The sequence below is a fragment of the Heterocephalus glaber genome, unplaced genomic scaffold (assembly GCF_053883595.1).
Source record: "Heterocephalus glaber isolate CG9 unplaced genomic scaffold, H.glaber_assembly_v1.0 deba00000546, whole genome shotgun sequence".
Taxonomy (NCBI): domain Eukaryota; kingdom Metazoa; phylum Chordata; class Mammalia; order Rodentia; family Bathyergidae; genus Heterocephalus; species Heterocephalus glaber.
This window is the reverse complement of record NW_028258147.1, coordinates 26,660,736-26,677,448: the sequence shown is the minus strand read 5'-3', so window position 1 is coordinate 26,677,448 and position 16,713 is coordinate 26,660,736.

Genomic DNA, 16,713 nt, shown 5'->3' with positions numbered 1-16,713 from the left:
CAACAGGGTTGGAAGCAAAAAAAATCGTTATATCCTGGGCATGTTCTAAAAGTGGAGCCTTGGATTTACTGGTAGACTGGTTGTGACATAGGAGAGAAACAAAAAAGCTGATGGTGCCTTATTTCTTACATTCAAGTTATACATAAAGGCAGATGCTTTATAAAAGCAAACATTTTAAACCCTGCTTTGAAATGAACTGAAAGTTGCCTCTTGCACTTACCTCTGATTGCTGTTAACATACTTGGTTTCTCTCTTGGGAACTCATGGATGGGAAAGTAATGAAATTATATTTTGAAGTTTGTGTATTCCTTGGGTTCATTCTAAGAGTCATTTTATTGCTCCTAAGAAGATTATATTTGAGGTGTCATGTTTTAAGACTAAAGAAACCTTCATACTATCTAGGACTTACATCATATTGATCCATTGTTGAAAATTTGAGAAGAAAATTGTTATTATGTAAATTGAAGTGAACAAGTAAATAGAAAAATAGAACATTAAATTTCTTCATGGTTGATTTTAGTTCATTATCTTAATTCATTTCTAAGTGGAACAAAATACTTCTATAACCTGTAAATAGGTCAGGGATTTCAAAAGTGACTTTTATGGAGGTCAAAAATTGTGCATATATTTCTTTATCTGAAAAGATAGATGTGATGCTCCACCAGAAAGGGCTCTTAAAAATTATAAAAATAACAAAATTGGATGATTCAGCAATTATAAAATGATGGATGAGACAAAGCTATAAGTTAATTAGTTGAATTAATAAAGAGAAAATTGTAAAAATTTATGAAGGATTACTTTAACAGTGTGTCTATTTTATACTCAACCATCTGCAATTTTGAAAATTATTTTAGATGTCATTTAAAAGTCAGAATTTTTATATTTTAGCTTCTGAATAAAAATTGAATAAATAAAACAATTTAAACTTTTGAATATTACTGCATCTTAAAATATATGGAAACATATTTGGTGCATACTTTAAAGTCAGAGGATATTGGGACAAGAACTATGTGTTAATCTGCAAAACCTGTTCAAAATCTGTGAGTACTAAAATTAGGCTTGAACTCAGTTTCCTCTGAAATGTGCAATCAGAAGATTGAAAATAATACAAAGCACCTACCAATCACAAGATGGAAATACTGTAATAACTTATGTAGCTAAAATAAATTTATTGATTAAATCATTGGGTATGTTATTGTGGCTTGGTTGATATATTTGATCCATGTAGATGTACTGCAGTGGGAAAATGGATTTAAAAATGTCATGCTTGGAGATTAAATATACAAGGTTGATATTCATTTGAAAATGTAAATATATGTGATAACTGAATAGTTAGTTACAGTTATAAGTTGGTGCTGACTTAGATTATTGGTAAAATACAAAAAATGGCAAATATAATTGTTTCACTTCACAAGTGAAAATTTATATTAACTCTCTAAGGCTTGCAGGATAATATTTAGGGTTATTTTGTTGTAGAATAATAGTGTGAGAGTTTTAATAGTTAAGTATCTTACACATTATATTTATCTCTGAATATGTTACTGCTAATGAATAATCCTGGGGAAGATGTAGTTCTATTGCTAATAAAGACAATTACAAGAAAAAAACAATTAGAACATTTCTAAATTTGTGTTTCTATTTTCTTCTGTTTACATTGGTATATATTTTATGTGATGGTAAGATTGAATGATATTTACATTTTCCAGTGTATTTGAATGGCATAAATGTGGCTTTGAAATTTGTGGAGAATTCCTTTGCCTTACTCCTTTATAGTTGTAAAAGATGTATTGGTCTTGAAAACAAAGTAGAAATAAAACATAAAGGAAACAAAGTTGTCTTTAAATCTAATATCTATATTCCTAAAATTTCTGAATCAGCAGTGTACTTTGAGTTGTTAGGTGTTATCTGCCAGTATTGTTGCAGTGGGAGAAACTGAGTGTTTTACCTGTATCTCCTCTCCCTTTACCACTTCAGTGCATGGTAGATCATTTTTCAATTTGCTCTGCTTGAAGGCCTTCTCTGTTCATTGGAGTCTGCTTTGCAACCTGCACAGCAGGCAAGAACTGCTGAGGAAATAATATTCTGTAAATGCCAAAGAACAGGCTTCCAGTAATGCCAGGAGCAGTCTTCAACCAATGGTGTTAAGTGGACAGCTTTGACATGCGTGTGTGTGTGTGTGTGTGTGTGTGTGTGTGGTTTACTGCTTCTCTAAACCCCACAGCCTGAACTTGCTTGATAAGCACATAATTTATTGAATTTCTTCTCTTTTCTGCTTCCTTTATCCACTTTCACAATTCTTCAATCCAGTCATGATTCCTATTATAATACCTTCAGGATAAATAATATTCATTTACATTTTTGTCCCAGGGTACATTTCTGAAGAATCTATATAAGTCAAATAAAGATTGCAAAATTTTAATTTGGTCATGTTATTTTTCTCACTCAGGATTATAAAGTAATATATTTTGTGAATGTAGATTTTGAAATGACACTTACTTATTGAGTTAAAATTTACCTACGATAGAGTGAAATCAATTAAAGTACATAGTTCAAAAAATTCATGTACAAGTATGTAAATATCACTATTAAAATCACAATATAGGACATCACCGTCACCCTAAAATGTTCCCTATGTCTCTGTGTAGTCAATTTCTCACCATACCTAATCTATTCTCTTTCACTTTACATAATTCTTATTCTAGACTTTTCACATAGAAGAAATCATAGATACGTATTCTTTTTTCTGAGTTCCTTTGTTCTATGTTATGTTTTTGACATTCACTCCCTGTGTGTTGTATGAAATACCGGTTTTCTAATCCATTCACTTGTTATGGACATATGAGTTGCTTCCTAGTATTGCATATTGTGAATAAAGTTGTTTTGGATAGTTGTGAACAAGTTTTTTGAGAATATGATTCATTTCTTTTGACTGAATATTAGTCTGACATTCTGGGTTGTATGATAAGACTATGTTTATCTTTAAGAGATAAACGTTTTGCATTCCTATTAACAACTTATGAGAGTTACGATTACCCAATAGCCTTTCTAATGTAGGTGTTGTCAGTCTTAATCTTACCCATTCTGGTGAGCATGTAACATTGCATCTCTTTGTACTTTAAATTTTGATGCTCCTCGTGATCTAGTATACTAGGTATCTTTTCTGATGCTTATTGGCTATTTATCTATTTTCCTTTTGTGAAACATCTGTCAAAATATTTGTTCATTTTCACATTATTGAGATGTAGATGTTTTAAAAATATATATTGTGGATACCATACCTTTGTCAGATAAATGTACTGGAAATAATTTCTTCCAGGCTTAGCTTACCTTTTCATTTTTTAAATAATATCATTAGAAGAGCAGAGTTTAATTTATCGCTTTTAATGATTAATGCTTTTTTATTTTTGGTGTCCTAGCAACCTTTGCTACTTCTTATTTTCTTCCAGAAGCTTTAAAGTTCTAGATCTTTTTTTTGTTTGGTCTATGATGCAGTAGAAGTTAACTTTCATGAATGGTATGAGGTAAGAGTTGAATTAGTTCTTTCAAATGAACATAAAGTTTTTAATGAGAATATCTCTTGACAAGACTGCTTTTTTCGCATAAAATAGTCTTGAAAACTTTATAAAAATTTATATTAAGCATGTATATGTGATCTATTTTCAGACACTATTCTGTCTCCTAGATGTATACGGCTTTACATTCTGATAATACTTTGATTTCATTTTAATAAAGTTTTGAAATGTCATCTCTTTGACTCATGGGATGCTTTGAATTATATTGTCTAATTTCTAAATATTTGGCAATGTTTGGCTATCTTTTTATTATTTATAATTTCCCTCTTTGTGGTCAGGGAATATATGCTACAGAACTTTAATATCTAGCTTTACTGACATTTATTTTATGGGCCATCATATGGTTGATTTTAGTTAAAGGTTTATTCATATGACTTTGAAGAGCATTATGTGCTTTGTTGTTACTTGTTCAGTAATGTTTAGGTATTCTATATTATTAAAATTTGAGTATACCTATTTGCTCCTTATTGAGAGACGACTATTAAACTGTGAAACTACTAATATTAATTTAAAATTTCTTTTTTCATCTCTGCTACTATTTGCTTTATATATATTTGGAAGTCTATTATTTACATTTAGGATACTATGTCTTAATAAATTATGACTTTATTCATTATGAAATATTTTTATTCTCATTAATATTACTGAATTAACAAAATCTTAAGTAATAACTTTAACTTTGTATCTAATTAAGTATAATTTACAATAACACAATATTATTTGATTTACTGTACTCTATAGAATCTTCCAAACTGAACTATATAGAGCATCTAAGAAATAAGCACATTCAAAAACACAATATCGTGGTTAAATTAGTCGGGAAAATACTGAGCTAGTAAAGTCTTAAAGTTTTTCTTTCCATGGCTATGAGACTTCTTAAAGTATTTACAATTTGAAAGCAAATTGTTAATATCTTAGAACTTTAAAAACTTACTTGACTGCTGTGCTTTCTTCCAGCCTACCTCATAAAATCATCTTCCTTAGGATTCTGCTTTGGACAATGCTGTCTTTTAACTTTTAAAGTTCTCTCGTGTATGTCATTTTGTATTTTTCTCAAAGTTGTCTTCTCTGATTGGCAGTAAAATGAGTGTCGAGGCGATGAGGAAACTGAGATTCTAGTTATGTCACTGGCTCAAGGACCAGGACTAGAGAGGCCCAAAAATGAACTTGAGACTTCTGAATCCTACTCTGATACCCTTTCCACTGTGGTGTTATTTCTTGTTAAGCACATTCTGGGCCCAGGATATAGCTCAGTGGCACTGCGCCTGCCTCGCAAGCACAAGGTCCTGAGTTCAATCCCTGGTACCGAAAAAAAAAAAAAAAAAAAAAACCCACACAAACAAAACAAAACTCATGACTCTTGTTAAGCACATTCTAAAGTGTGTATACACAGGTCAATACAGTCAAAGCTTAAAAGACAAAATAGAACTACTGGAAGCATTTCATGATAAAAATACAAAAATGTTTTAGACATACATTCTCTTTCTGAATCATGGAATTAGTTTGCAGGCATGAAGAAAAAACTGAGTTCTAATGTTTCCTGTCAGATGATTTTCTTTCAATTGAGTTCATTTGCCTCACCAGGAGATAAGGTGCTGAAGTGACATTAACTTTCCTAGACAAACTGTAACATATTATGAATAGAATAGCTTTCTCTTACAAGCACTAGAAAACTTTTTTTCACTTGATATTTGAAGATGAAGGGTATATTAACATGTATTTTACTGACCGTTAGCTAAAACTACAGCAGTAGTCAGCTTTCTGTTCCTGTGACAAAATACAGTGGCTCTATTTCTTTTGAGCCCATGGTAAGGCTGAATATCATGGTGGGGAGTTTGTAGTGGAGAAAAGCATCATATCTCACTGGATGAGAAGTGAAGAGGGGAGGAAAAAGAAGTCGGATCTGTAAAGCATGTTCATAACTTCCTGACTTCCTTAAACTTTGTCTCATGTCTTAGTGATTTCACCACCTCCTAATAGTGCCTCAGGCTGGGGACCAAGCCTTTAGCATCTCGACCCTTGGGGCACATTTAAAGTCCAAACCCTAACAACGACTACAGAAGACATTGTGAGCAAAATAAACATGAACCTGATCCTGATTCCTGGAAAGCCATGTCTTGTGAAACAGAAATGAGATAAAATGGTAATGTAACCTCTCCAAAAGTGATCATATAATTTTAGTGTTAAGGACTTATCATAGGGACATTTACTCACTTGCATGTTTCATGGGTCACACATTCCTGTATCTGAAGATAAGGCAGTGAAATATTTAGTCTAGAGAAGAGATTTTTATTTTTAATTTAAAGTTCTGTTTAAACTCACGGCAAAGGATTCTACCGTTTTAGACACTTTCAAAATTTTTGGAAGTGTTTTCCTTTAGGGTTGCTATTTACTAGTAGCAGAAAATTGTATGGAAATGAATGAGATTTAAGTCTGTTTCTAGGATGATTTATGTGCGAGTAAATCCTGTAAACCATCACCCAAAGCATATTTATGGCTGTAAATATCTCTCTGTTTCCATTGCTCTTCTGTAGGCAGGAAACATCTCATTTTGGATTCAAGTCCTCTGGGAGGAAGAAAAAGTAGTTAATATGCATTTTTGAGGATATTCTCTGAGTTTGCTCCCATTGTTGAAGGCTTTTTGAAGCCGCAATACAGACAATTGTGCTAGCATTCAATTCTTAATATTAGTACAGGAGGACAGTTGCTACACTCTAAAACATGTTGGCTTGGCTCCACAATAAGTAGATATGAAACCAGCTCTGCTTTTATTTGAGAAATTGCACACAGAATTGAAAGGTAGAAGGAGTTTTGGGAAAGATACTATACATGGATTTTCTTTTTAAACTGCTTTGGTTTCGCTTAGTGAAAATCATTTTACCTCTCTTGAGTCTCAAATTCTTAATCTGTGAAACAGATGTAATAACACTTATCTCTAAGGATTGTAAGTATCAAATAAGATAAAGTTTATAAAGTAACTCAGCACTATTTTACACACAGTGGATACTCCATAAGTGCTAGCTGCTCTTATTGATTTTAGTTACAGAATATCTTTTAACCTGAGAATGAAAATAGGCTGTTAAAAGCATCAAGAGCGATAGAGTATTGTTTAACATTACCACAGAAACAAGCAAAAGGCTTTGCAGGTTTTTGAGACAAATGTATTCATAAGTGACTTTGTTCTTTCCCTACCTATGCTTATATGTAGGTAAATGCACTTTCAGTCTAAACCAATAGTTCTGGACTGCCTGCACATTAGATTCCACAAAGGAGTTAGGGAGCTTTAAAAAGGTGGATACTTAGGCTTTCCTTTTGCACTACCTGAAGCAGAATCTCATGCATAGAGCCTGTGCATTATTAGTATTAAGCAACTCTGCAAATGACTTGTAGTCATAATTCATCTGACTCCAAGAAAATGCATCTTTTTTAGAAGTTATTTTCAACAACGCAACTAATTGTGATTGAAAATAAGAGTGGCTTAATCACACTCCCTTAATCTTTTACAGCCTAGGGTATGGACAAGTTTTTTTTTTAACATTTCTTTTTTTCACATTTTATTTTTTTCTAATTATTTTTATTGGCACATTTTAGATATACAAAATAGTAACATTCATCATAGGGAATTTGCACCTGTACATGATATATTTTGTTTCTTTTTTTTCCCCATTCTCCTTCCCTTTCTTCAACATCTCGTGCCCTCCTTAGCTACAAAAGCTTTGCTCCCATTCTTTATCCTTCTGTTCTCTTTGTTTCTTGTTCCTTCTTTCCTTTACCCCTCTCCTTCTTGTTCCCCTTCACATGTGAACATGGGCAAGTTTAGAAGCTTGCAATAAAGTCAAGGTTAGTAGAACCTGTTCAGTAGAGCCTTGGGAAGTACAAAACTTTAAGTATCTTAGATAAGGAAATTTTCAATTGGAGAAACATGAAAAGTAGGGTTTTAATTATCAACATGCCTCCATTTACCATTATTTTAAGAATAATTTATTACTAATATTTAATTAAGTTTGACATTATAAAATTTTGAAAGGTGAGACTGAGCAGCACCTAAGGTGTTTTATAAATGCTTTCTTTCACTATAAAACATCTGTTTGGACTTGGTTTACCTAACCAGAATGAGAAAAGGAAAGGGGGTATTGCACTATCGGATCCGTTTGTGATAGATTGTGCTCCCAACTTGGGTGACACAGAGCCAGTTTGCTCTAACTCTGACGCCCTGAAATTAATGTGTTTGGGATTCTAGATCATATTAATATCCCCAAGCAGTAGGCAGTAGGAGAGTTTATTTAAGATATCAACCTTTCTGGCTATGTTGGAGCTGTAAATCTGGAAATTCAAAGGACTCTTGGAACTGTAATCACAATGTGGAAAATAAGTGATATCTTATTTCAATATGGTATTGATAGCTGTCATTTCGTATGAAACTATTATATCTATCTTTGATGATTGGAAGAATACATTTCTCTTCTTATATACATATGCCTTAAAATTGTAATAAATGTATACACGGACACATCTAGATGGCATGTATAGCAGATAGTATGCATCTCTCTGTTTCTAAAAAATATAAAATTATGCATAGTGTTTATCACCACACCTTCCTATTTCCTCCCCAAAGACCTTGCCTTGGTTACAGTGTTAGTTAACACCTACTGTGCTGTTAATTTTCTAGTAACTATGTAAGGAAACCATAACTGACTATTTACTTAGCCGGGATTTATCCAGTAGTTTATTATTTCAATCTCTAAAATTTAGTCCAGTAAGAAATGTAGGTGTTAGTGCCTAAAGAAAGGGAATGGTATCATCTGAGATGTGGACAGGAGGACATGTACACTATTGTGTCCTCACAAGCAAACAAAGAAAGCTTTTCAAACATTTTACAATACAGCATTAAAATACTTTTTAATTTTGGATCGACTATCTTGACCTAAGTAATATGCAAATCACCTCTTTTTCTCTTTCTTTATTCTCTATATCTGATGATCAATTTCTTTGACACATGATTTTATATTTATTTTATTACATTTGTGCAATTTTTGTTACTATATTTTATATTTACTCCTCTGATATTTTACTGAGACCAAGTGGAACCTACCATAATATTGAGAATATATTTTACATACTCAATGAATTTGGATTTAATCAAAATATTCCATTCAGTGTCTAGGTAAATAGTAAAGTAGTCCCTCTTACCCCTTACCTGTTGTTTGACTTTCCATGGTTTTAGTTACCCATGGCCAAGTGTAGCCTGGACAAGTTAAATAGAAAATTACAGAAATAGACCATTCACAAGCTTTAAAATGCTTGCTATTCTGAGCAGCACAAGGACATCTTTGGCTACCCTTCTCTGCCCTTCCTCCGAAGTGAATTATCCCTCTGGCCAGCATACTCCTGTATGTACTACCTGCCTTTTATCAGTTAGTAGCTGTCTAAATGATCAGATGCACTGTTTCAGCATCACAGTGCTTATGCTTAAGTAACCCTTATTTACAAAAGTAATGATGCTGGCAATTCAGAGCTCTTAAAGAGTAGTCAAAAATATTTCTTCTAATTATCATCTAATTATCATCTGGCATCATCACAAGAAGGTTGTATATAGTACAAAAAGATAATGTGAGGGAAAGGACACAAAACTTTATTATAGTATATTTTTATTGTTGTTGTATTTTATTACTATTATTACTAATCTCTTATTGAGCCTAATTTGTAAATTAAACCATATCATAGATGTGTTTGTATGTATAAAAAAGCAATACATATAGGGTCTTTGCTACCATCTAGGGTTTTAGTCATCCACTGAGGTCAGGAAACATATCCCTCATAAATACAAGGGGGATGACTGTAGTTTCCTTGCTCTTCATTTTTTTAAGAATTGAGAGGGATTTCCTATTAAAGAGTACATTCTCACATATAATTTTATCCTAAAGTTGTTATTTCATTTGTTTTGAAGCCATGTTCACTTTAATATAATGAATTACATTAGTATAATTTTGTCCATGAATATCACCAGTTAAATTTTATTTTATGAACTTTTTGATAATAATTTTATGAAAAATTTTAAAATTTGGAAGAAAAGTAATAAACATGGCAACTTTCCTTGGTCCTTGATTAATTTAAACTGAAACAAAATGAATATGTACTTTAGCTACTTTTGTTTTCAAAAATTTGAAGAACTTTTACTGTCTTTTAAAAAAATGCTATTATCTCATAAGCAGCCAATGTAAATATGTTTGCATTTTTGCTTGGTTAAGTCTGAATTGCATGTATTTTAAAATGGCCATAGTGGTGTTTATAACAATTAAACTTCCATAATCTTTTGCCCGCTCTTCACATATTTGCCATCTGGGGTTGTTTTTGCAGTGGAACGAGAAAAATAAATTGATGTAAATACTTCAATATTTGCAGGTCTGTACTAGATGCCCTTAAAAGTGTTCATAAGCTTTGTCTCAAAAGTTCACCTAAGAATTTATTCTTTGATTATAGTAAAATTATATAGAAATATTCATGTGCAAGGACCTTTATTATATTTTTATCATGTAAGAAAACCATGCATAATGAAAAAAATGTTAAATGTATAATACAGAACTGTTAAAATAATCTTGGTATATCCCTACTGTGGGATATTAAATACTTTTTAATTCATATTTTTAAGGTTATTTAATGACATGAGAATATCTTATATGTAATGCTCCTAGACAAATTCTAGAATTCCAGGGTATGAGTATAATGTAGGTCTGGTAACTGTGATGTATTCATAGTAGCATTATGAATGTGGCATTATGTGTGTTAACACATTAAGGAGGAAATTCATGAAATGTTAAAGAGATTATTGCTAAGTAATTGAGGTTTTTTTTCCTTGTATTCTTCTGTATTTTTTAGTTTTTACAATAAATATGTACTATTTTGCTATGAGATAGCTACTGCTAAAGAAAATTGTATCGCTTTTGTAACTGAGGAAAGATAACCCTAGGCCTTCAAAGCTCATTATTTAAAAGCACAGTTTTCGATTAGTAACTGGAGAGGCACAGCTTGTGAGGTGACTCCTCCATACCAGAGAGAGCAGATCATCCCAGTCAAACTGAGGAAGATGAAAGATGTTCAGAAGCCTCCCCTGACCTCATGCCAAACTTGAAGGCTTTATGTCAGGTGTGTTCTTCTCAAGTTCGACAGCCTTGGTAGCAGAAAATATTTGGATGAGATCAAAGATTAAAAAAAAAAACCTGATGTAGTAAAGTTTTAAAAACAACATTATGAAAATAATGTACCCTTTTTGGAAGAAATTTGCAATTAATATCCAGAGCATTAAAAATGTTCATATTTTTGGACTGTTTGATTCTGATGATGAATCCTAAGGAAATAATAGCAAACATTGAACACATTTTGTGCATAAATACGTGCTATAGTTTATATCTACATGTCGCCCCAAAGCCTTAAGGTGGGGGTTTTAGGAGGTGCTTGGATCATGGGGGCCTATCAGAGGAAGTGGGTTCCTGGGTGCATGGCTTCCAAGGGTCTATCTACCTTTCTTCTCCCTTGGTTTTTCTCTCTGCTTCCTAGTCATGCTGTGATTCTTTCTCCTCTGCTATGCCACTCTTTAGGTCAACCTGCCTCAGAGCCAGGTGACTATGGACTGAAACCTCTATAAACTGTGGGTTAATATAAACTCTTTCTCCTTTAAGTTGTAGGTGTTGAATATTGTGTCTCAGTGACAAGAAAGTAACTAAGACAATATGTTTAATAAAATGGTATTTTAAGTTGCAAAATACTAAGAACTAAATATCTCCCAGGACAATATTAATTTGATTGCAGAATTTGCACTTGAAGAACTACCATGCAGATATCAAAAACAAAATTGTGAGAATGGTTAAGATAATATTAAATAAAAAAGCAGAATGTGCCAATGCATATAAATAAAGGATTATTTATTGCATTCAATAATTTTGCCTAAAGAAGCTCTGGATAAGAAAAATAATTGAAAGAAAGATACTAACATGATATATTTTGCCTGGTTCTGTTTGGTGGTAAGCCAGTGAAGTAGTTTTTTCTGTTAGTTTTCTATATTTTCCAAATTTTCTTTTCTGAATAGCTTTTCATAAGACAAAATAAATGACTTCAAAAGATAGTGTTATAAGTGTTTTTGTTTCTAAATTGCATAATGAAATATTTCCTATAGAAATGGAACATTCCTATAGAAATGGAATGCATTTGAATATTCTATTCCACCTTGGCTGTGACTCAATTATTCCAATAGCTCCACATTCCTCAGTCCAGAAGCAAATAAAAATCCATCTGCTCAGTAGGCTCAGGTTCCCAGAAGTGCACACCTTAATCTCATCTCAGAGTCCTGGATCACCACTTGACTACAGTTGTTATAGGTAGTAGTATGAGGAGAGAGTGGAAACAGAGACATTCAACAATAAAAATTATGTTTGCAAGTGAGTTTGGTTGAGAATTTTTCACTTAAAATTTCACAGATGCCTTTGGGGAAAAATCCTCCTAACCCTTGTACTCTAATCTCTGCCTAAGAAGTAAGCAATAAACTGGGAAAGAGTGACTTGATGGAAACACAGGGATCTGTGAAAACAATGTCCAATCACAAATTCCTTGTGGTGGGACAGACAGAAGCATTTTAAGAAGTGAGGTGTAGAGTACTCAGTTCTTGTTTGCTTATCCCAGTGTGATATGTCTCCTCCACTGACCCGGATCTTCAGTCAGATCAGGTACAGACTTTGCCTTACCTCACTGATTGTTTTGGGGGATGCAGGAAACAGGATGCTTTGTGGAGGGGGATAGTGCAGTGAAGGAAAGAGACAGAATGAGTGGGGCAGCAAAACAGAGTCCATTCAGGGCAAACTGGGAGTAAAGGATAACTAGAAGAGACACAAGCCCTCAAGAATTAAGTCAAGCTGAGAGAGATATTCCTTTATATCTGATTGGCACAGTCCGTTTTATTTGTACTTCAAAGGACAAGCTATTACCACTTAGCATTGATTTTTAGTTGTAAAGGAAATAATTTATTATGTAAAGCTGAGTACTTAATTGTGATCTTAATAATGTTGTGTGAAATCAGAATAACCAAACTCCTTTGCCTCTGCTAATTTATTTTGCTACTAGTAATCAGAGGATTCTAGTATATTAAATATGAAGGAGCTTATTCTTAAAATAAATGTATTCATCCTATAATATTTTATACTGTATTGTACAATCTTAGTGCTCGTGTCCTCCACTCAGTTTATCTGTCGAAGTTTTGCACCACACAGAGATATTACTAAAAAGTAATCAGGTCACGAGGACAAAGAGCTCACACATGGATTAGTGCACTTCTGAGAGCACCCTTCCCATCCTGTGAGGACAGAAATAAGATGCTGACTTTGAAGCAAGAATAAGATATCAAAGCTGCTGACACCTTGATCTTGGACTTCCTGGGCTCTAAATTGTGAGAAATGAATTTTTGTTGTTTATAAGTTACCCTGTTTATGATATTTTATTTTAGCAACTCAAATGGACTAACAGGGATAATGTGGTTACAATTAATTTCACAGAACTTGAAATTTTACCCCCATCACCACCGACTTTATTGCCAGAAAAAATAATCAGACCATGTGGTTAGAAGACTCTATCCATCACGCTGAAGGCCGACTCTCCTGGATCATGTTAGTGTATTCCAACAGCAACCAAATTAAAATGCTACCATAAAAATACACAGGAAAATCCAGAAATTGTTTTGTTTTTATTACTTAAAAACAAATTCTTAAATGAGGCTTTGTTCAGGACATACTGAGAAGAGTATTGTCTTGTGCTACTTCAGGAAAAATGATTCAGCAGTCAAGTGAGTTTGAAAAGTCATTCTCTCATGAAGTTACACAATGGATATTGGGCTAATGTAGCCCAAGGCACTGAACAGTGAAGAAGCACTTTCATCTTTGTTTATTTAGTGTTTTCTAAAGGTTTTTGACCCTGAAATTTGATTTCCTTGTTTGTTCTGATATTTTCTTGTTTCTAGAAACATCAATTATTATCATACAAATATAATTTAAAGAGATTATTTTGAATGGTTTAAATTTTATACTAAAAGGAGAATTGTGTTAAGAAGAAGATTTATTTGGGTTTCATAAATAGTGCATATCACTGTATTTGGTAGGCAGTGACAGACCTGAAAAAATATTTTCGAGGTCCTTGTGATTATTTTTTTCATTGAAAATCAAAATGATTTGAAAATAGCAATGAGGTCCTAGACCATACATGGTTGGTGATAACAATTTCTTGCACAGATTTGCACTGGTAGATAATTGAATTTTTGCCACTCATTTCAAGCTGATTATACTCCTTGAAGATGTTCTACTTTTTCCAACTTTGAATTCAAGGCAAACATTAGCTGGGCAATTGCTTGCAGTTTTGTTTTCCATTCTTTAGTTTTAATGCCATTTGACGATCCAAAAACTTTCAAGAAGCAGCAAAGCAAGAAAGAACTATACTGCTTGCCGAAAGAAAACACCATTTTCAAGGCATGCTTATTCCTCCAATTTCATGGATGCTAAAATCCATGAGTGGGTTCCATCTCAAGGCCATCTTGAACTGAATCACACTGCTTTGCATCTAGAATTGGATTTCTCCACCTGGGAATTTTTTTTCCCGAGAGAGCATTTCATATTAAAGATGAGCTGCAGTTTTTCCCAAGATTAACACAACTTTGTAATGATTTGGGTTTTAGACACCTTACAGGATTTACTAACACAATCAACATTGCCTCTCTGAAAGAGCAAAAACACCCTGCAGGCAATATAAAACCATGCCATGCCTTTTCAGTTTTGCTACTAATTAAAATGATCAAGCTAATGAAGAGATTTCTTGTCCTGAGTAGAATTATCTTTCCTTATTAAACTATCATTAACACTTAAAAACTATTTGTACTTTATTTGTGAACAGAAACCAGTTTTTCTAGACTTAAGTTCAGGTGAATGGCTGGATTGTCAAGAAAATTAAAGCAATAATATATTGTTTCTCCAAAAATAATCCAATTAAAAAGTCAGCTTCCGAGCAAGACCCAAACAACTTTTAGTTAAATTAACTCCTACCATATAGAAGGCCTAAGATGACCTTGTTAGAGGCAACAGCTCTCAAACAGAAATTAATTAAGTAAGCATCTAGGAACTGATATGTACTAATTTTATAGACCAGACATTGTTGTAGATACTGGAGAGACAGATAGCAAAGTTTTAGTTCCCTTTCTAAAAGAGGTTATCTTCAAGAAGAAAGAGCCACTCCAGTCAATAGGCAAGTAAGTCACACTCAGACTCAGAGAGCAGGGATGCAGAGGCAAATCATGGGTGTATCCACAGAAAGGGAATATAAACTGGTCTCAAAGATGACTGATAGGCCTCAGGAGTTGAAGGGATAGGACACTGTGGGCAGAGTACACGGCATGTGCAATGGTGCAGAATGGAAAGGGTCTTTTGAATTCTGAAAATTTAGATTGATTAAAATAAGGTCAAAGCATAAGGGTGGTCATGAGATGGTGTCCAAGAAGTGGGTAGGTGGTAGGATAAGGAGCTCAGATTTTATCACTGGTTGCAATGAGGATCACTAATAGAATTTTATAGGAATAGCATAATCAGGTTCTACCAGGTATGAAGTTATGACTAGAGTAGCTGGCATCTGACATATTAGATGGTATGGGGTGTGCATTTGTGTATGAGAAAGGGAGAGAGAGGGAGGGTCGTGTTTAGGTATGAAGGAATTTATAGTGTTTAGTAGTTTAGCAGTGCTGGAGGTGGAGAGAAAACATTGGCATGTGAAGGTATACCACACTGCTCATAGATAAAAGGATCATTGCTTTTTATTATTAGGAATAACTCGGCATTTTTAGCCAAAGTTCAGAGCTTTTATGTTCACTTGCTTGTTCCAAAAACATAGTGATTGTTGTGGTGAGTGAAGGGAGATGGATGCCTTGGGGACCCAGGCATCTGATTTCCTTTCTTGCCTGTCACTCTAGTTTCCTTGACAGATTTTTTTTACTTCTTCATTATTTTATGTCTTTAATTTCTTTCTATTATGTAATTTATATTTTTTGTAAAGTGAAGCTGTAGGTGACTGCGAAATCACAAGTAAACCTGCATTGTGCTGAGAGCATAGCAGCTTTATTCATCAAATGCTCCTTTCCAGCCAATTCAAATTTCTTAGAGCAGTGAGATTCCTTCTCTTAAAACAATTTTGTCAACCTCTCTCATACACAGAATAAATGTTTGGAGACCTCTCATCTTATATATGATGTGACATCCTTTCCTGATATGAAATAGTGTTTTAAAAATCATTAATATTTTTTAGACCTCAAGTTTTTAGCATTCCTGTCACATTTTTTGGACACAAAGTCTTCTTTAGAAATAAGCAACAGAACTCAATTAGCTAGCCAAATGTAAAGGAGGTAGGGTGTGGATATATTTTGAAAAGCTCAAGAGTCAGTCCTCAAACTCAGGGTGGGAAGTTTATTAGCCGGGGTCTGTGAGCCACGAGACCCAGAAAAATCAAAAATTCTTTTTCTGTTTCTTCCTCTAGGCATACCTACTATGACCCCTTCTCTCCATTTGCCTGTTTAATTCTCCTCTCTAAATATTGTTTAGGTATGTTTTTTTCTCCTCAACTTTTAATTTCATTTATAGAATCCTGGTTGTAATAATTTTTAATTTTTTATTAGAACATGTTTGCAGTACATAATGTTTACCTTCCTTGTGTGAAGTTGGTACATGTACATAACACATCTTAATTCTTTTTTCATCCCTCTTGATCCCTTTCCGATATGATGAAAAAGATCTACCTCCCTACTTCCTATTATCTATCTTTTATTTTGCTCTTTATTTATACTTTGAGTCTCTCATAAAAAAGAGCCTACTTGGTATTTAAGCTTGTGTGTCTGATTTATCTCACTTAACATTATGGTCTCAAAGTGCATCTGTTTTCCTACAAATGACTCAAGTTTATCCTGCCTTATGGCAGAGTATCTTTGTAAATAAAGCCCCTCAAATAGCTAATGTTTCTGTGACAGAATTCACAAAAATATAAAAAATAAAGTGCAAACCCCCAAAATTTTAGGAAAGGAATCCAAATTGGTTCACCTTAGGTCCACTATTAAATCACTCCCATTAGTTAA